This window comes from Artemia franciscana, unplaced genomic scaffold, assembly GCF_032884065.1.
Source record: "Artemia franciscana unplaced genomic scaffold, ASM3288406v1 PGA_scaffold_34, whole genome shotgun sequence".
Classification (NCBI taxonomy): Eukaryota; Metazoa; Arthropoda; class Branchiopoda; order Anostraca; family Artemiidae; genus Artemia; species Artemia franciscana.
Genome location: NW_027062670.1, coordinates 598871 through 622498, shown reverse-complemented (window position 1 = coordinate 622498; position 23628 = coordinate 598871).

Sequence of the window (23628 nt, the reverse complement as noted above, 5' to 3'; positions counted from 1 at the left end):
GCAGAAACACTTATTGGGGTCTATAATGTTGGTACTGGGCTGGTACACTGGGGTTGTTGTTGCTTGCTTCTGTAAAAAAAGAAGTTAACCTCAGCCTAATCAAACAGTTCGTGGTAACGAACTGTAGTAAGGAGTGGTGACCCGGCTCAATAGTATACGTGATTGACATAACCGGAACGGATACGCTCTATTTTAGGGAGTTGGGGGGGGGGGGAGGGTTAATTCTGAAAAATTGGAAAAAATGAGGTATTTTTAACTTACGAAGGACTGATCGAATCTTAATGAAATTTCATATTTAGAAGGACCTCGTAACTCAGATCTCTCATTTTAAATCCCGATCGGATCCAGCGTCAATGGGGGGGGGGAATCTTGGAAAACACTTAAAGCGGAGAGATTAGGATGAAACTTGGTGGGAGGAAAAAAACATGTCCAAGGTACGTGACTGACATAACCGGATTGGATCTGCCCTCTTTGGTGGAGTCGGGGGGCGGAGTAATTCGGAAAAATTAGTAAAAATGAGGTATTTGTAACTTACGAACAGGTGATCAGATCTTAATGAAATTTGATATTTAGAAGGATCTTGTGGTTTAGAGTTCTTAATTTAAGTACCTACCAGATCCGTTGACATTGGGGTGAATCGGAGGGGGAAATCTGAATTCTTGGAAAACGGGAAAATTTAGGTATCTTTATCTTACGAATGGGTAATTGGATCTTTTGTCTCAGATTCTCCATTTTCAATTCGAGTCGGATCCGGGGACATAGAAGCTTGGAGGGGGGGGGGAAACAGAATTTTGGAAAACACCTAGAGTGGAGAGATTGGGATGAAACTTGATGGGAAGAATAAACACAAGCTATAGATACATGATTGATATAATTGGAACGGATCTTTTCACTTTTGAGGAGCTGGGGGGTGTTGATTGGGGAAAATTAAAAAATTGAGGAATTTTTAATTTTAGAACGGGCCACCGGATCTTAATCAAATTTGTATTTAGAAGGAATTCATGTCTCAGAGCTCTTATTTCAAATCCTGACCAGATCTGTTGATATTGGGGGGAGTTGGAGGAGGAGACCGGAAATCTTGAAAAACGCTTAGAGTAGAGAATTCGGGACGAAACTTAGTGGGTAGAATAAGAAAATGTCGTAGATACGTGATTGACGTAACCTTACTGGATCCATTCTCTTTGGGGGAGTTAGGGGGCGGGTTTCAGTGCTTTGGCGAGCTTGGTACTTCTGGACGTGCTAGATTATGGAGATTGGTAGGCGTGTCCGAAAGTTGTACAAATTGACTTGATAAAGTCGTTTTCCCCGATTAGACCATCTGGGGGGCTGAAGGGAGAAGAAAAAGTAGAAAAATGAGGTAATTATAACTTAGGAGTGGGTGATCGGATCTTAATGAATTTTGATATTTAGAAGGACCTCGTGACTCAGTGCTCTTATTTTAAATCCCGACCGGCATTAAGCCCCTAATTTTCCTTTTAAATCAATCTATTGATTCTTAGAATTTTGCTAGAGCTCATACTATATGAGCTCTTGGCTCGTCCGGCCTCGTCACAAGTGCCATAAGAGCTCTTAGCTCTTGTTTTATTGGTATTGCTCATTGATAGCTTAAAGTTTTCACATAATTTTGAAAAATATGCAAAAATAAAATAAAATAGAAAACCATTGTCTCGAGCGAGATACCAAAGAAAGCACCACTTTTTTTTAGAGAACACTACTTTTTAAATAATATCTTTGTTAGACAATACCACTGTAATTTCCAGGCATCACCGACTCTAAATACAACGGCCACGACAGCTACGACTGCAAAACCAATGTGGTTCCAATTTAAAATAATATTAGCTTTTGCCTTTACCAATTTTTTCTTAAATCACGGGCGTCATGAGAAAAGGGGTCCTATCCACTATTTTGTCACCCCCAGAGACCAAGAACAAATATTCAAGACATCATGTCAGTGTTAGTCTTGTTGCTTCGTGGAAAAAATTATCTTTTGTTTGCCTTATATAAGTAGCATTGGGATCCCGGTGGCTTTGCTTCCGGGTCCTGGCATTCGGCACGCGGCAGGCTTCTATATATCGATTCTCATTATCGCTTGTCTTCTAACCACAGTCTCATCTTGATATCATGGCGTCACCATAAGTACCATGCAACCAGCAATCTTCAGATGAATTTCCTTTGTTTGCTACTCTTTCCTCGGGAACATGGAGGGCTCCAAAGAGATACAATGTATGATAAGGGTGCCATGGCTTATATGTAACATTTACTGAGTTTATGGGATCTTTGTACGTATGCACTTGGTTTTGTGCCACGCCTTGTTGGTGTCGGAGATTGCGACGTCGCTGTTCTTCTAACCTTATATCTCTTTCTTCTTCACCCTAATTTTTGAAACGTTACGATTCCCTCTTGCGCGTGTCAATTAACCACAAGTTTCTTTGTTCTTCACTTTCATTTATAATTCGTTTTGATGTCCATCGTTGCAAAGCTTCGAGCCGCAATATTATTTCTCCTTCACTTTTTTTCTTTCTTCTTCACTTTCGATTTTAATTCGTTTTGATACTCATTGTTGCAAATCATTTAGCCACTTTTTTTTCTTCATTTTTGTTTTTAATTTGTTTTGATTCCAACTGTCGCTTATCTTCTAACCACATTTTTCTTTCTTTAATATTTTAAATTTTGATTACTTCCGAAAAATTTTCAGTGCCCTTTCCGAAAAAAATGTCCAGGTTGTAGACTGGTTAATTGTTTAGGTAGTGGGCCAAAAACTTCTTTTTCTTCTAACGATTATTATTTATAACACTTGTAAATATTGGTTTTTGGGGTCTACCCTATATAAATTTTCATGCTTCTATACTATTTAAATTTAAGAATAGTTACGAATTTATATTTAAAAATTTTTTCTGCTGGGTAATGTCTATCTTAAGCCGAAAACTTTTGGCTTTTCTTTTTGAGATTTTGCCAATAATAATACTTTTGCAAAAAATAATATCCAAATACTATTGTATTTTTTCTTTTTTTTGGATCTAATATGCCTCTTAGAAAATTCTAAACAATTCTGAATTTTAAGCAGTTGTAAATAAACGCAATATATATATATATATATATATATATATATATATATATATATATATATATATATATATATATATATATATATATAAATAAGTTGTCTGTCTGTGTGTCTGTCTGTGGATCAGGTGACGTCATGTTTCTGTGTTGACTGACGTCATGAAATTAGTTGTCGTCATTTTTGCTTTGACGGTGACGTCATTCAAGATATTTAAGACATACGTTCACGTAGAAATCTATTAATGTTTAAGTTTACAATGACTGATGAACTTACCATGGCAAAAGCCGATGAAGATGCTCAAAGAGTCTATGCCAAAAAACTTGCTGCTGATAGAGAAAGTCAGAAAAGAAAGCGTGCCGAGGAACTACCAGAGCAATGCGAAAGCAGACTTGCTGCTAAAAGAGAAAGTGAAAAAAGAAGGCGTGCCGAGGAATCAAAAGAACAGCAAGGAAACAGGCTTGAGGCTGATAGAGAAAGAAAGAACAGAAAGCGTGCCGAGGAATCAAAAGAACAGCAAGGAAACAGGCTTGAGGCTGATAGAGAAAGAAAGAACAGAAAGCGTGCCGAGGAACTACCAGAGTAACGCGGAAGCAGACTTGCTGCTAAAAGAGAAAGTGAAAAAAGAAGGCGTGCCGAGGAATTACAAGAACAGCAAGAAATCAGGCTTGCTGCTGATAGAGAAAGTAAGAAAAGAAAGCGTACCGAGGAATCACAAGAACAGCAAGAAATCAGGCTTGCTGCTGATAGAGAAAGTAAGAAAAGAAAGCGTGCCGAGGAATCAGAGCAACCTGAAAGTTATCGCCTGGCATTCAGGTACAACCCAGTCGATGATTATAGCTTGAGTTGATGTGTTCAAATCGGGACAATGTCTAAAATTTGTCCCTATTGCAAGGCCTTGAAATTCAATGGTGAAACAATGGGAATGTGTTGCGCCTCAGGAAAAGTTAAACTTCCTCTATTGGCTGCACCACCAGAGCCATTGAAGACTTTCCTTACTGGAACTACGTCAGAATCTAAGCGTTTTTTGTCAAAAATCAGAAAATACAACTCATGTTTCCAAATGACGTCGTTTGGAGCCAAATCGAAAATCCAGATCAATTTATGTCTACTTTCAAAGTAAAAGGGCAAATTTATCATAGAGCAGGGTCCCTTCTACCATTCTCAGGCGAGAATCATAAATTTTTACAATTGTACTTCATCAGTGATAGAAATTCTGAATTGAATGCACGTTGCGAAATTTCTCCCAACGTTGAAAGGACAATCGTTTCCCAATTGCAACATCTTTTCCACGAAAATAATAATTTAGTGCGTCTGTTCAAAACAGCCATCGATTTGATGCCTACTGATACGCATAAAATTGTTATTTCCGCTGACAAAACGCCTCCTGGCCAACATGTGCGTAGATACAATGCTCCAACTATCGACGAAGTGGCAATCGTTATGGTCGGTGATCAGTTTTTACCTCGAGATATTATTCTTCATAAGCGAAACGCTCAGTTGTTAAGAATTGCTGAAACTCATCGATGCTACGATGCCCTACAATATCCTATCATTTTTTGGGATGGAGCCGACGGCTATCACTTTAATATTAAATTGATGAATCCAGCCACTAACAAAGAAATGAATAATAAATGCAGTGCAATGCATTATTATTCCTATAGACTAATGATTCGGCAGGATGAAGAAAATTATATTTTAAAATGCCGTGAATTGTTTCACCAATTCGTCGTTGATATGTATGCTAAAATTGAATCAGAACGTTTGCTATATATCCGCCTGAATCAGACCAAGCTCCGCTCTGAACAATACATTCATTTGCGAGATGCAGTTATAAATGACGGTAATACCGCAAACGTTGGAAGATTAACAATTTTACCTTCGTCATATGCTGGCAGTCCCCGTCATATGCATGAATATGCTCAAGATGCTATTGCGTATGTTCGTCTCTATGGTCGTCCAGATTTATTTATTACATTTACATGTAATCAATCTTGGGACGAGATACTGCAGCTTTTACTTCAAGGACAATCGGCGGTTCATAGGCATGACATTACGGCCCGTGTCTTCCGGCAAAAGTTGAAATCACTGATAAACTACATTGTAAAACTTGAAGTGTTTGGGTCAGTGCGATGCTGGATGTACTCAGTGGAATGGCAAAAACGAGGTTTGCCACACGCATATATACTAATCTGGCTACATATGGGTTACATGAAATTATTGTAAAAAATATGATACATGGACCTTGCGGTGCACTGAACGAAAATTCACCATGCATGGCCAAAGGAAGGTGCACAAAGCAATATCCTCGGCTTTTAGTATCAAACACAATTACTGGCAATGATGGTTACCCACAATATAGAAGAAGATCTACTGAAGATGGCGGTAAAACAGCAATAATAAAGAAGCGTAACGGTACCACCATCGAAGTAGATAACCAGTGGGTTGTTCCATATTCCCCATTATTATCAAAAACATTTAATGCACACATAAACGTTGAATACTGTAACTCCGTAAAGGCAATCAAATACATATGTAAATACGTCAACAAAGGCAGTGATATGGCAGTTTTTGGCTTGCAGCCCGAAATCAAAGATTTTGATGAAATCGTACAATATCAGGCTGGAAGATACATAAGCAGTAATGAAGCTGTTTGGCTTGCCTGAAAAATTCTAATTTATAGGCACACGTAAAAACATTAAAATTAACTACAAATATGCGTGTCCGATTGCAAAACGATGACTGATTGTAATACTGATTGTTTTTCCCATGGACAATTGTACGTTGCATGTTCGAGGGTCGGTAAACCTGACAATCTATTTATATGCAGCGACAATTGGACAGCGAAGAATGTTGTATATTCGCAAGTTTTACGCAGTTAATTTGTATTTTGGAACCAAATGAAGCGGTTAATTATCCATCTGAATTTTTAAATTCCATAGATCCTTCAGGGTTTCCACCACACGTGCTACAACTAAAAATAGGCGTACCAATAATACTTTTAAGAAATATCAACCCACCAAAACTTTGCAATGGCACGCGACTTGCCGTAAAAAAAGCAATGGAAAACCTAATAGAGGCAAACAAACATGCATACACACAACTCGTTTTTATATAGATAGATAGATAGATAGATAGATACAATACAAATTGACTGCGTTAAACTTGCGAATATACAACATTCTTCACTGTCCAATTGTCGCTGCATATAAATAGATTGACAGGTTTACCGACCCTCGAACATGCAACGTACAATTGTCCATGGGAGAAACAATCAGTATTAAGATCTATACCACATTTTTCTAATGATTGACCTTGAACTTTGTTGATGGTGATTGCAAATGCTAATCGAATTGGGAATTAAAATCTTTTAAATTGAAAAGGCAGATCCGTTGGAATCATGGGAATGCGAGGAATAAGAACAGCCTCAACCTCAAAAAGCCCTGTCAAGATTGTGGCCTCTATTACGTTTTCCATTGTTTTACGGCGAGTCGCGTGCCATTGCAAAGCTTTGGTGGGTTGATATTTCTTAACAGTATTATTGGTACGCCTATTTTTAGTTGTAGCACGTGTGGTGGAAACCCTGAAAGATCTACGGAATTTAAAAATTCAGATGGATAATTAACCGCCTCATTTTGTTCCAAAACTGTGTCGACTGACTTGTAAAGGACTGCCTGGTCTCGAATCTTGGTTAAAACAATACTGTTGATTTCGTGTACGTCTATATTTTTGGGTGCAAGAATCGCTCTTTCACTTAGCCATTTATTATTTTTATAATTGTTTAGAACATTCGGAAATACTTTTTCAATCAATTCATTTTTGGACGTCACTAAATTACAGAATTCAGCAGGTAGTTGTATACGTCCTGAAATTGAGTCTACTGGGAGCTTTCCGTTTCCAATTTCCAGCAATTGATCTGAAAATGTTTGACCAGAGTCATCGTTTTGCAATCGGACACGCATATTTGTAGTTAATTTTAATGTTTCTACGTGTGCCCATAAATTAGAATTTTTCAGGCAAGCATTCATTTCGTCTGCAGGGGTTGATCTAGGTATTATAGGTAATGTTTGCCTGTAATCTCCCGCAATGCCAGAATCAGTTTTATCACAAACGTTTTACCAGTACCTCCTGGCGCATCCAAAAAGAAAATTTCTCCAACGTTGTTATCGACACAATGCATTATCGTATCATAAATGTCTTTTTGTTCCGACGTTAACTTGGAAATGTTATTTTGTACATACGACAATAGATCACTCGTACTGAAACTTTGTTCACGATCCAATTCTACACATGTCGAAACAGCAGCGGTACGATTAGGTGAAGGCATTCCCAAATCCTGAAGAGGATTGTTTGCCTTACATACTCACAAATCTTCTATAATAACTAAAGTGTAGTTATAAATTTCTGATGTAAAATCAAAAGTCATATCTGCCGTCTCTAACCGTTTTCGATGGAGTATATTTTCGGACATTTTCGATTTATATTTTCCCCATAACTCTGCAGGAGCTGAAGGAGAGCAAGTTCTTAAAATGATTCCAAACAATGCACGAATTTGACTTGGAGTTGACGTTTCGCACGCGTCATTGATGCAGTTATCCCAGTGTTGGTCATTCTACAATAAATTTTGAGCTTGGCATGCACTACGGTAAGTATCATGTATAGTACCGTTTACAGTTCTCAAATACTCAAAGGACGTCGGACCGGGTACATTCACCAAAAGCAGGCGTAGAAAGAAGCAATCATGTTGATTGGGTTGCACGGTGTAGAGTCTTCCTATCGTGGTATCTTTGAAGATGGCAGGTTGGCCGTCGACAGACTTACCCTGTTTTCGACGTTCAAATGCTTTATTTTTAGAATTCCACGTGTAATACGAAGGCACTTCATTATACAGCAGTATTCTTGCAAAAGAATCATTTTTGCATAGCAAAAAGAAAGCAGTTAACTTTGTATCCGGTGGATTCAGGGCTCTTTGTTGCACGTTGGATTCCGAAAATAAACACGTTGACCATTCTATAAATGTACCGCTAAGTGAACAACAGCTGGACTACGTTCATGTATGGGAAATGAAAGAATTCGCCAAACAGCTTCATTACTCCTTATGTATCTTCCAGCCTGATATTGTACGATTTCGTAAATATCTTTGATTTCGGACTGCAAGCCCAAAACTGCCATGTCACTGCCTTTGTTGACGTATTTACATATGTATTTGATTGCCTTTACGGAGTTACAGTATTCAACGTTTATGTGTGCATTAAATGTTTTTGATAATAATGGGGAATATGGAACAACCCACTGGTTATCTACTTCGATGGTGGTACCGTTACGTAAAGGTAAAGGATGCGGCATTTACACTGCTTCTTTATTATTGCTGTTTTACCGCCATCTTCAGTAGATCTTCTTCTATATTGTGGGTAACCATCATTGTCAGTAATTGTTTTGGGTACTAAAAGTCGAGGATATTGCTTTGTGCACCTTCCTTTGGCCATGCATGGTGAATTTTCGTTCAGTGCACCGCAAGGTCCATGTATCACATTTTTTACAACAATATCATATAACCTCACATCATCAATTTCGTTAGAAGTAATTTTATAATGTAGCCAGATTAGTATATGTGCGTGTGGCAATCCTCGTTTTTGCCATTCCACTGAGTACATCCAGCATCGCACTGACCCAGGTTGCTCCTGTGATTCCTCAGCACACTTTCTTTTGGTGATTTCTCTTTGAGACGCAAGCCAAATTTCACGCTGTTGTTGTGATTTCTCGGCACGCTTTCTTTTCTTACTTTCTCTATCAGGCGCAAGCCTGTTTTCTTGCTGTTCTTGTGATTCCTCGGCACGCTTTCTTTTCTTACTTTCTCTATCAGCAGCAAGTTTTTTGGCATAGACTCTTTGAGCAGCTCCCTCGGCTTTTGCCATTGTAGGTTTTTCAGTCATTTTACAATTAAACATTTTTCCATGAACGAATGTCTTAAATACCTTTAATGATGTCATCGTCATAACAAACATGACGACAACTAACTTCATGACGACATGACATGATGACATGACGTCACTTCCACAGACACACAGACAACTTATTTTTATATATATAGATACGTCAGTTGACAAACATGACGTCCGTCGACACACAAACATGACGTCAGTAGACAGAAACACAGACAAACAACTTATTTTTATATATATAGATACTAGCTGTTGGGTGGCGCTTCACACCACCCCAACACCTAGTTGGTGGGGGCGCTTCGCGCCCTCCCCAAGCCCCCTGCGCGCGTAAATCGTTACGCGCCATATTAGTTACGCGCCATTGTAGTTGTGTCCCTATGTCCCACCTGTGAATATAGATAGGTATATATATATATATATATATATATATATATATATATATATATATATATATATATATATATATATATATATATATATATATATATATATATATATATATAAATAAGTTGTCTGTCTGTCTGTCTGTGGATCAGGTGACGTCATGTTTCTGTGTCGGCTGACGTCATGAAATTAGTTGTCGTCATTTTTGCTTTGACGGTGACGTCATTAAAGATATTTAAGACATATATGTTCACGTAGAAATCTATTAATGTTTAAGTTTAAAATGACTGATGAACTTACAATGGCAAAAGCCGATGAAGATGCTCAAAGAGTCTATGTCAAAAAACTTGCTGCTGATAGAGAAAGTCAGAAAAGAAAGCGTGCCGAGGAGTCAAAAGAACAGCAAGGAAACAGGCTTGAGGCTAAAGAACGCAAAACCGCGCAGTTAGATGAAGATCCACCTGGACAGCGAGAGTCAAAACATATCAAAACTGAAAATGATAGCGATGATGATTGTGTTTGGGATTTTGACTTGGATAAGGTCATCAATGCCTACCAGATTTTAGTTAAAAAAACGAAGGTTCGGCGATATGTATTTCATAGTGAAGCTGAAAAATAAAGAAGAAAGAGAAAACTGAAAAGGTCATCAATGCCTACCAGATTTTAGTTAAAAAAACGAAGGTTCGGCGATATGTATTTCATAGTGAAGCTGAAAAATAAAGAAGAAAAAGAAAACTGAAAAAAGAAAAAATGTAAAAAACATAACGACCGGGACACAGGGAATATAAATGACGACCAGGACACGCTGAAAAATAAAGAAGAAAAAGAAAACTGAAAAAAGAAAAAATGTAAAAAACTAAAAAATACTAAAAAGAAAAAACACTCAAAGAGAAATTACAGACCGGGACACAAATGACGACCGGGACAGAGGGAATATAAATAACGACCGGGACACTCAAAGAGAAATTACAGACTGGGATACCGGGACACAAATGACGACCGGGACACAGGGAATATAAATGACGACCAGGACACAGGTATTTAAGAATATCGTTCAAAGACAAATTTTTAATTGTAAGAAGACCGTTGAAAGAGAAATTTCTAATTGTAAAATGACTGAAGAACCTACAATGGCAACACCCGAGGAAGCTGCTCAAAACGAATGTATTCAAGCCGAAGTAGCTGAGTTGGTAAAGCGTTATGTTTCAGGTTCTAGGTCCGAGAGGCTCCAGGTTTGAACCTTGGCTTTAGCATTAATACAAAAGAAGAAAAAAACTAAAAAAGGTAAAAACTACAAAAACTAAAAAGAAAATATATATATATATATATATATATATATATATATATATATATATATATATATATATATATATATATATATATATATATATATATATATATATATATATATATATATATCTTCTATATATATATATATAAATAAGTTGTCTGTCTGTGTAACGATGACTCTGGTCAAACATTTTCAGATCAATTGCTGGTAATTGGAAACGGAAAGCTTCCAGTAGTGGGAAAGCCAAGAATGTTGTATATTCGCAATTTTTACGTAGTTTGAAACACATATATAAATCTATCTATATTCACAGATGGGACACAGGGACACAACTACAATGGCGCGTAACTAATATGGCGCGTAACGACTTACGCGCGCGGGGGGGCTTGGGGGGGCGCGAAGCGCCCCACCAACTAGATGTTGGGGTGGCGCGAAGCACCACCCCAACAGCTAGTATATATATATATAATATATATATATATATATATATATATATATATATATATATATATATATATATATATATATATATATATATATATATATATATATATATATATATATATATATATATATGTATATTATATATATATATATATATATATATATATATATATATATATATATATATATATATATATATATATATATATATATGTTTTTAACTACGTAAAACTTGCGAATATACAACATTCTTTGCTGTCCCATTGTCTGTGCATATAAATAGATTGTCAGGTTTACCGACTCTTGAACATGCAACATATAATGGTCCATGGGAACACAATCCGTATTCAGATCTATACCTCACGATTCTAATGATTGCCCTTGAGCTTTGTTGATGGTGATTGCTAATGGACCATTCCCTGTGTCGCCATCGTCATTTATATAAAAAAAAGGTAAAGGATACGGTATTAGACTTTACAGTCCGTACCGGCGGTGCTGATCTCCGTTTCTTGGTCCTTCAGCCAGGAAGTACAATGGGGGTTGGGGGCCAGCCATCCTGTGCTTTCGCACACCCTTCCTGTTTACCTTCCCCAGATTTCTCCAGGTGCCCATTTAGAGCTGGGTCGACTCTGGCTAAGCTTACAGAGTCACGCCACTGACCCCCGTCCCAAACCGAAGAATTGGTTACACTGGGATTCGAACCCGCGTCCTCTCAGACAAGGGTGCCCCCCAGTGCCCCCCAGCGTCCCCTTTTTAGTTGTGTCCCTGTGTCCCGGTCGTCATTTATATTCCATGTGTCCCGGTCGTCATTTGTGTCCTGGTGTCCCAGTCTGTGATTTTTCTTTGAGTGTCCCGGGTGTCATTTATATTCCTTGTGTCCCGGTGTCCCGGTCGTCATTTATATCTTCCTGTGCCCCCCGGCGTCCCCGTTGTAGTTGTGTCCCTGTGTCCCGGTCGTCATTTATATTCCCTGTGACCCGGTCGTCATTTGTATCCCGGTGTCCCGGTCTGTATATACATTCGTTTTTTTAGTTTTGTTTTTCTCCTTTATTTTTCATTTTTTCCTTTTTTATTTTTTTTCTTTTTTAGTTTTTTTTAGTTTTTTAGCTTTTTCAGTTTCTTTATTAGTTTTTAGTTTTTTTTTTTCTTTTTAGTTTTTACCTTTTTTTTTAGTTTTTTTAGTTTTTTTTACTTATGTCCTGGTCGTCATTTATACTCCCTGTGTCCCGGTCGTCATTTGTGGCCAGGTGCTTTGTTGATGGTGATTGCTAATCGAACATTCCTTTTGTCCCGGTCGCTTTCTCTTTGAGTGTCGTCATTTATATTCCCTATGTGCCGGTGTCCCGGTTGTCATTTGTGTCCCGATTTCCGGGTCTGTAATTTCGTCAGTTGAAAACATGACGTCAGTCAACACACAAACATGACGTCACCCGACAGACAGACCCACACACACACAGACAACTTATTTTTATATATATAGATATATATTTTCTATATATATATATAAATAAGTTGTTTGTCTATATATATAAAATAAGTTTTCAGACAAACAACTTATTTTTATATATATAGATATATATATATATCTTCTATATATATAAAAATAAGTTGTTTGTCTGTTGACTGACGTCATGTTTGTGTGTCGACTGACGTCATGTTTGTCGACTGACGTTATTATAAGGATTGAGCTGTATGTCGTCATGAAGTTGTTAACGACTGATGCCACGTTTGTCGACTGACGAAATTACAGACCAGGACACCGGGACACAAATGACGACCGGGACACTCAAAGAGAAATTAGAGACTGGGACACTGGGACACAAATAACGACCGGGACACAGGGAATATAAATGACGACCGGGACAAGGGGACACAACTACAACGGGGACGCCGGGGGGCACAGGGGGGATATATAAATGACGACCGGGACACAGGGAATGTTCGATTAGCAATCATCATCAACAAAACTCAAGGGCAATCATTATAATAATGAGGTATAGATCTGAATACGGATTGTTTTTCCCATGGACAATTATATATTGCATGTTCAAGAGTCGGTAAACCTGACAATCTATTTATAGATTTATTTATCTATTTAAGTTGTACAAACATATATATATATATATATATATATATATATATATATATATATATATATATATATATATATATATATATCAAACAGTTCGTGGTAACGAACTGTAGTAAGGAGCGACCCGGCTCAATAGTAACCAAAACTCTAAAAAATGGAATTTTGATACCAATAGCTATATCAAAAGAATCGCATTTTAATGCTGGTTTTAAATATATAAGTTTCATCAAGTTTAGTCTTACCCATCAAAAGTTACGAGCCTGAGAAAATTTGCGTTATTTTAGAAAATAGGGGGAAACACCCCCTAAAAGTCATAGAATCTTAACGAAAATCACACCATCAGATTCAGCGTATCAGAGAACCCTATTGTAGAAGTTTCGAGCTCCTATCTACAAAAATGTGGAATTTTGCATTTTTTGCCAGAAGGCAGATCACGGATGCGTGTTTATTTGTTTTTTTGTTTTTTTGTTTTTTTTGTTTTTTTTTTTCCAGGGGTGATCGTATCGACCCAGTTGTCCTATAATGTTGCAAGAGGGCTCATTCTAACGGAAATGAAAAGTTCTAGTGCCCTTTTTAAGTGACCAAAAAAATTGGAGGGCACCTAGGCCCCCTCCCACGCTAATTATTTTCCCAAAGTCAACGGATCAAAATTCTGAGATAGCCATTTTATTCAGCGTAGTCGAAAAACCTTATAACTATGTCTTTGGGGACGACTTACTCCCCCACAGTCCCCGTGGGAGGGACAACAAGTTACAAACTTTGACCTGTGCTTACATATAGTAATGGTTATTGGGAAGTATACAGGCGTTTTCAGGAGGATTTTTTTGGTTGGGGGGAGGGGTTGAGAAGAGTGGGATATGCTGGGGGAACTTTCCATCGAGAATTTGTCATGGGAGAAGAAAACTTCCATGAAGGGAGAGCAGGATTTACTAGCATTATTTAAAAAAAAATTAAAAAATAAATGTGAAAAAGCTTTTTCAGCTGGAAGTAAGGAACAGCAATAAAAACTTAAAACAAACAGAAATTATTACCCATATAAGGGGCTCACCTCCTTATGATACCTAGCTCTTTACGCTAAAGTAGTTTTAGTAATTTCAACTATTTATTCTACGGCTTTTGTGATTCAGGGGTCATTCTTAATGAATTGGGATAAAATTTAAGCTTCAGTGTAAAGAGCGAGGTACTGACGATGGGGCGAATCCCCTCATATATGTAATAAAAACATGAGAATACAAAAGTTCTTTACGTAAGCTAATTTATAAGTTACGTAAATCTTTTACCAATAAATAGATTCGTAAAAAATTAAAAGTTCTAGTTGCCTTTTTAATTAACCAAAAAATCGGAGGGCAACTAGGCTTCGCCCCCGCTCTTTTTTTCTCAAAATCATTCGATCAAAATTATGAGAAAGCCATTTAGCCCCCCAAAAAAATATACAAATTTCGTTTTGATTATTCCTCTGCGGAGAGCCAAAATCAAAACATGCATTGATTCAAAAACGTTCAGAAATTAAATAAAAAAAACGAGTTTTTTTAACTGAAAGTAAGGAGCGACATTAAAACTTAAAACGAACAGAAATTACTTCGTATATGAAAGAGGCTGCTTCCTCATCAACGCCCCGCTCTTTACGCTAAAGTTTTTTACTGTTTTAAAAAGAAGAATTGAGAGAAAGAGTCAAACTTTAGCGTAAAGAGCGGGGCGTTGATGAGGAAGCAGCCTCTTTCATATACGAAGTAATTTCTGTTCGTTTTAAGTTTTAATGTCGCTCCTTACTTTCAGTTAAAAAAACTCGTTTTTTTTTATTTAATTTTATTCACAGGGGCGACACAGGGACACAACTACAATGACGCGTAACTAATATGGCGCGAAAAAAGCTAAAAAAAGAAAAAACCTAAAAAGAAAAAAAACTTAAAAAAAGGAAAAAAATAAAAAAGTTAAAAAACTCGACGTAGATAACTTCGAAGACCACACTGCCTTTCCATGACGAAAGTAAAACAGTTCAAAATAGGGTTGAAACCTTTTTATTGACAGTGAATAGATATAAAATTATTTAACTGGATATTTCGAACACATATACAGTGTTCATCATCAGCAGTAAAACTAAAAGACATGAATAAAAATAAACAAAATTTATACCTAATAAACTAATTACATATAGTTTGTTGCTCTTATTTTTTCCAATGCAACAGCTGAGGCAAATCTCTTTGACCTTTTCGGTTCTGGTTCATTAGAATTATCTGACATATTACGTGGACAGAGGTCATAGCTCTTAGGTGAGATGATATTTACTTTATTTGACCTCAGTAAATTATCATAAATTGAGTTCAATCCAAATTGACCTGTATCTCTGTTTATGAAATTATTCTTGAGTAAAAATTTTTAATTTTGATTGTTTCCCTGAAAATTTGCTTTATCCTTAGTCCCTGAGAAATCACCAATGCACAAACACACACACACACACAAAAAAAAAAAGAGAGACAGAAGGAGAAAAGGAAGACTGTTTTCCTAAATTAGTGATTAATATAGACCAGCACTTGAATGAGGCCTTAACCCTACTCATCCATACAATCACATAGGTCAAACAGCATAGCCATACACAATCAACCATAAAGAATAATCCACGGACATATATATATATATATACTAGCTGTTGGGGTGGCGCTTCACGCCACCCCAACACCTAGTTGGTGGGGCGCTTCGCGCCCCCCAAGCCCCCCCGCGCACGTAAGTCGTTACGCGCCATATTAGTTATGCGCCATTGTAGTTGTGTCCCTGTGTCCCACCTGTGAATATAGATAGATTTATATATGTGTTTCAAACTACGTAAAAATTGCGAATAAACAACATTCTTGGCTTTCCCATTGTCTGTGCATATACAAAGCCATATGTACTAATAATGACGTCATATGCAAACGCTCTTTTTACAAACAAACAAACATGCATCCACACAACTCGTTTTTATATAGATAGCTAGATAGATAGATACAATACAAATTAACTGCGTAAAACTTGCGAATATACAACATTCTTCGCTGTCCAATTGTCGCTGCATATAAATACATTGTCAGGTTTACCGACCCTCGAACATGCAACGTACTATGTCCATGGGAAAAACAATCAGTATTAAGATCTATACCACATTTTTCTAATGATAGACCTTGAGCTTTGTTAATGGTGATTGCAAATACTAATCGAATTGGGAATTGCAATCTTTTAAATTGAAAAAGCAGATCCGTTGGAATCATGGAAATGCGAGGAATAAGAACAGCCTCACCCTCATAAGGCCCTGTCAAGATTGTGGCCTCTATTAGGTTTTCCATTGTTTTTTTTTACGGCAAGTCGCGTGCCATTGCAAAGCTTTGGTGGGTTGATATTTCTTAAAAGTATTATTGGTACGCCTATTTTTAGTTGTAGCACGTGTGGTGGAAACCCTGAAGGATCTATGGCATTTAAAAATTCAGATGGATAATTAACCGCTTCATTTGGTTCCAAAACTGTGTCGACTGACTTGTAAAGGACTGCCTGGTCTCGAATCTTGGTCAAAACAATATTGTTGATTTCGTGGACGTCTATATTTTTGGGTGCGAGAATCGCTCTTTCACTTAGCCATTTATTATTTTTATAATTTTTTAGAATATTCGGAAATACTTTTTCAATCAATTCATTTTTGGACGTCACTAAATTACAGAAATCAGCAGGTAGTTGTATACGTCCTGAAATTGAGTCTACTGTTTGACCAGAGTCATCGTTTTGCAATCGGACACACATATTTGTAGCTAATTTTAATATTTTTACGTGTGCTCATATATTAGAATTTTTTAGGCAAGTATTCATTTCGTCTGCAGGAGTTAAACTACGTAAAAATTGCGAATATACAACATTCTTGGCTTTCTCATTGTCTCTGCATATACAAAGCCGTATGTACTAATAATGACATCATATGCAAACGCTCTTTTTACAAATAAACAAACATGCATACACACAACTCGTTTTTATATAGATAGATAGATAGATAGATACAATACAAATTAACTGCGTAAAACTTGCGAATATACAACATTCTTCACTGTCCAATTGTCGCTGCACATAAATAGATTGTCAGGTTTACCGACCCTCGAACATGCAACGTACAATTGTCCATGGGAAAAACAATCAGTATTAGATCTATACCACATTTTTCTAATGATTGACCTTGAGCTTTGTTAATGGTGATTGCAAATGCTAATCGAATTGGGAATTGCAATCTTTTAAATTGAAAAGGCAGATCCGTTGGAATCATGGGAATGCGAGGAATAAGAACAGCCTCACCCTCAAAAGGCCCTGTCAAGATTGTGGCCTATATTCGGTTTTCCATTGTTTTTTTTTACGGCAAGTCGAGTGCCATTGCAAAGCTTTGGTGGGTTTATATTTCTTGAAAGTATTATTGGTACGCCTATTTTTAGTTGTAGCACGTGTGGTGGAAACCCTGAAAGATCTATGCAAATTTAAAAATTCAGATGGATAATTAACCGCTTCATTTGGTTCCAAAACTGTGTCGACTGACTTGTAAAGGACTACCTGGTCTCGAATCTTGGTCAAAACAATATTGTTGATTTCGTGGACGTCTATATTTTTGGGTGCGAGAATCACTCTTTCACTTGGCCATTTATTATTTTTATAATTTTTTAGAATATTCGGAAATACTTTTTCAATCAATTCATTTTTGGACGTCACTAAATTACAGAAATCAGCAGGTAGTTGTATACGTCCTGAAATTGAGTCTACTGGGAGCTTTCCGTTTCCAATTGTCAGCAATTGATCTGAAAATGTTTGACCAGAGTCATCGTTTTGCAATCGGACACGCATATTTGTAGTTAATTTTAATATTTTTACGTGTGCCCATAAATTAGAATTTTTCAGGCAAGCATTCATTCGTCTTCAATGGCTCTGGTGGTGCAGCCAATAGAGGAAGTTTAACTTTTCCTGAGGCGCAACACATTCCCATTGTTTCACCATTGAATTTCAAGGCCTTGCAATAGGGACAAATTTTAGACATTGTCCCGATTTGAACACATCTACTCAAGCTATAATCATCGACTGGGTTGTACCTGAATGCCAGGCGATAACTTTCAGGTTGCTCTGATTCCTCGGTACGCTTTCTTTTCTTAATTTCTCTATCAGCAGCAAGCCTGATTTCTTGCTGTTCTTGTGATTCCTCGGCACGCTTTCTTTTCTTACTTTCTCTATCAGCAGCAAGCCTGATTTCTTGCTGTTCTTGTAATTCCTCGGCACGCCTTCTTTTTTCACTTTCTCTTTTAGCAGCAAGTCTGCTTCCGCGTTGCTCTGGTAGTTCCTCGGCACGCTTTCTGTTCTTTTTTTCTCTATCAGCCTCAAGCCTGTTTCCTTGCTGTTCTTTTGATTCCTCGGCACGCTTTCTGTTCTTTCTTTCTCTATCAGCCTCAAGCCTGTTTCCTTGCTGTTCTTTTGATTCCTTGGCACGCTTTCTGTTCTTTCTTTCTCTATCAGCCTCAAGCCTGTTTCCTTGCTGTTCTTTTGGTTCCTCGGCACGCTTTCTTTTCTGACTTTCTCTATCAGCAGCAAGTTTTTTGGCATAGACTCTTTGAGCATCTTCATCGGCTTTTGCCATGGTAAGTTCATCAGTCATTGTAAACTTAAACATTAATAGATTTCTACGTGAACATATGTCTTAAATATCTTGAATGACGTCACCGTCAAAGCAAAAATGACGACAACTAATTATGTGTGTGTGTGTGCGTTTTTAACTACGTAAAACATTCTTCGCTGTCCCATTGTCTGTGCGTATACATAGATTGTCAGGTTTACCGACTCTTGAACATGCAACATATAATTGTCCATGGGAAAACAATCCGTATTCAGATCTATACTGCATTTTTCTAATCATTGCCTTTGAGCTTTGTTGATAGTGATTGCTAATCGAACATTCCCTGTGTCCCGGTCGTCATTTATATTCCCTGTGTCTCTGTGTCCCGGTCGTCATTTGTGTCCCGGTGTCCCGGTCTGTAATTTCTCTTTGAGTGTCCCGGTCGTCATTTTCTTTTTGAGACGCAAGCCTTTTTTCACGTTATTCTTGTGATTCCTCGGCACGCTTTCTTTTCTTACTTTCTCTATTAGCCGCAAGCCTTTTGGCATTAACTCTTTGAGCAGCTTCCTCGGCTGTTTCTTCTGCCATTGTAGGATTTATACTAAGAGTTCTCTTTGAATTAACTCTTTGAGCAGCTTCCTTGGCTGTTTCTTCTGCCATTGTAGGATTTATATTGAAATTTCTCTTTGAATCGCCCCCTTATACACTTATAATGACGTCATATACAAAGCCTTATATACTTATAATATCGTCATATACGGACAAACACACAAACATACAACTTATTTATATATATATACTAGCTGTTGAGGTGGCGCTTCGCGCCACCCCAACACCTAGTTGGTGGTGGCTCTTCGCGCCCCCCAAGCCCCCCCGCGCGCGTAAGTCGTTACGCGCCATATTAGTTACGCGCCATTGTAGTTGTGTCCCTATGTCCCACCTGTGAATATAGATATATATATATATATACATAATATATATATATATATATATATATATATATATATATATATATATATATATATATATATATATATATATATATATATATATATATATGTGTGTGTGTGTTTTTAACTACGTAAAACTTGCGAATATACAACATTGTTTGCTGTCCCATTGTCTGTGCATATAAATAGAATGTCAGGTTTAACGACTCCTGAGCATGCAACATATAATGGTCCATGGGAAAACAATCCGTATTCAGATCTATACCTCATGATTCTAATGATTGCCGTTGAGCTTTGTTGATGGTGATTGCTAATCGACGATTCCCTGTGTCGCCATCGTCATTTATATATCCCCCTGAGCCCCCCCGCGTCCCTGTTGTAGTTGTGTCCCTGTGTCCCGGTCGTCATGTCCCGGTGTCCCGGTCGTCATTTGTGTCCCAGTCTGTATATACATTCGTTTTTGAATTGGTCTTTTTTTAGGTTTTAGTTTTTTACCTTTTTTGAGTTTTTTTTCTTTTTTTTAGTTTTGTTTTTCTCCTTTATTTTTCATTTTTTTTTCCTTTTTCATTTTATTTTCTTTTTTAGTTTTTTTTAGCTTTTTAGCTTTTTTAGTTTTTTATTAGTTTTTAATTTTTTTTCTTTTTAGTTTTTTTGTAGTTTTTACCTTTTTTTTAGTTTTAATTTTTTTTTTTACTTATGTCCTGGTCGTCATTTATACTCCCTGTGTCCCGGTCGTCATTTGTGTCCCGGTGCTTTGTTGATGGTGATTGCTAATCGAACATTCCTTGTGTCCCGGTCGTCATTTATATTCCCTATGTGCCGGTGTCCCGGTCGTCATTTGTGTCCCGATGTTCCGGTCTGTAATTTCGTCAGTCGAAAACATGACGTCAGTCGACACAGAAATATGACGTCACCTGACAGATCCACAGACAAACAACTTATTTTTATATATATAGATAGATATATATATATATATATTCTTTTTAGTTTTTTTGTAGTTTTTACCTTTTTTAATTTTTTCTTCTTTTGTATTAATGCTAAAGCCAAGGTTCAAACCTGGAGCCTCTCGGACCTAGAACCTGAAACATAACGCTTTACCAACTCAGCTACTTCGGCTTGAATACATTCGTTTTGAGCAGCTTCCTCGGGTGTTGCCATTGTAGGTTCTTCAGTCATTTTACAATTAGAAATTTCTCTTTCAACGGTCTTCTTACAATTAAAAATTTGTCTTTGAACGATATTCTTAAATACCTGTGTCCTGGTCGTCATTTATATTCCCTGTGTCCCGGTCGTCATTTGTGTCCCGGTATCCCAGTCTGTAATTTCTCTTTGAGTGTCCCGGTCGTTATTTATATTCCCTCTGTCCCGGTCGTCATTTGTGTCCCGGTCTGTAATTTCTCTTTGAGTGTTTTTTCTTTTTTTTATATTTTAGTTTTTTACATTTTTTCTTTTTTCAGTTTTCTTTTTCTTCTTTATTTTCAGCTTCACTATGAAATACATATCGCCGAACCTTTGTTTTTTTAACTAAAATCTGGTAGGCATGATGACCTTATCCAAGTCAAAATCCCAAACCCAATCATCATCGCTATCATTTTCAGTTTTGATATGTTTTGACTCTCGCTGTCCAGGTGGATCTTCATCTAACTGCGTGGTTTTGCGTTCTTTAGCCTCAAGCCTGTTTCCTTGCTGTTCTTTTGATTCCTCGGCACACTTTCTTTTCTGACTTTCATAATCAGCAGCAAGTTTTTTGTCATAGACTCTTTGAGCATCTTCATCGGCTTTTGTAAGTTCATCAGTCATTTTAAACTTAAACATTAATAGATTTCTACGTGAACATATATGTCTTAAATATCTTTAATGACGTCACCGTCATAGCAAAAATGACGACAACTAACTTCATGACGTCAGTCGACACAGAAACATGACGTCACCTGACAGACAGACACACAGACAGACAACTTATTTATATATATATATATAGATATATGTTTTTAACTACGTAAAACTTGCGAATATACAACATTCTTTGCTGTCCCATTGTCTGTGCATATAAATAGATTGTCAGGCCTACCGACTCTTGAACATGCAACATATAATGGTCCATGGGAAAACAATCCGTATTCAGATCTATACCTCATGATTCTAATGATTGCCCTTGAGCTTTGTTGATGGTGATTGCTAATCGACCATTCCTGTGTCGCCGTCGTCATTTATATATCCCCCTGTGCCCCCCGGTGTCTCTGTTGTAGTTGTGTCCTTGTGTCCCGGTCGTCATTTATATTCCCTGTTTCCCGGTCGTCATTTGTGTCCCGGTGTCCCAGTCTGTGATTTTTCTTTCAGTGTCCCGGGCGTCATTTATGTTCCTTGTGTCCCGGTGTCCCGGTCGTCATTTCTGTCCCGGTGTCCCGGTCTGTATATACATTCGTTTTTGAATTGGTCTTTTTTTAGTTTTTAGTTTTTTACCTTTTTTTAGTTTTTTTAGTTATACCTCATGATTCTAATGATTGCCCTTGAGCTTTGTTGATGGTGATTGCTAATCGAACATTCCCTGTGTCCCAGTCGTCATTTATATATCCTCCTGTGCCCCCCGGCGTCCCCGTTGTAGTTGTGTCCCTGTGTCCCGGTCGTCATTTGTATCCCGGTTTATATATACATTCGTTTTTGAAATCGTATATGATGAAATAAATTTTTGTATTTTTCCCCCTTTTTTTCTCTTTAGTTTTTTTTTTTTTTTTTTAGTTTTGTTTTTCTCCTTTATTTTTCATTTTTTTTTCCTTTTTTTCTTTTTTTTTCCTTTTTAATTTTTAGTTTTTTAGCTTTTTTAGTTTTTTTATTAGTTTTTAGCTTTTTTTTCTTTTTAGTTTTTTTGTAGTTTTTACCTTTTTTTAGTTTTTTTTAGTTTTTTTTTACTTATGTCCTGGTCGTCATTTATACTCTCTGTGTCCCGGTCGTCATTTGTGTCCCGGTGCTTTGTTGATTACTAATCGAACATTCCTTGTGTCCCGGTCGCTTTCTCTTTGAGTGTCCCGGTCGTCATTTATATTCCCTATTAGCTGTTGGGATGGCGCTTCGCGCCACCCCAACACCTAGTTGGCGGGGGCGCTTCGCGCCCCCCAAGCCCCCTTGCGCGCGTAAGTCGTTACGCTCCATATTAGTTACGCGCCATTGTAGTTGTGTCCCTAACAACTACATATATATATATATATATACATAATATTAAATATATATATATATATATATATATATATATATATATATATATATATATATATATATATATATATATATATATATATTATATATATATATATATATATATATATATATATATATATATATATATATATATATATATATATATATATATATATATATAAATTTATATATATATATATATATATATATATATATATATATATATATATATGTATATATATATATATATATATATATATATATATATATATATATTTAACTACGTAAAACTTGCGAATATACAACATTCTTTGCTGTCCCATTGTCTGTGCATATAAATAGATTGTCAGACTTACCGACTCTTGAACATGCAACATATAATGGTCCATGGGAAAACAATCCGTATTCAGATTTATACCTCATGATTCTAATGATTGCCCTTGAGCTTTGTTGATGGTGATTGCTAATTGACCATTCCCTGTGTCGCCGTCGCCATTTATATATCCCCCTGTGCCCCCCGGCGTCCCCGTTGTAGTTGTGTCCCTGTGTCCCGGTCGTCATTTATATTCCCTGTGTCCCGGTCGTCATTTGTGTCCCGGTGTCCCAGTCTGTGATTTCTCTTTGAGTTTCCCGGGCGTCATTTATATTCCTTGTGTCCCGGTGTCCCGGT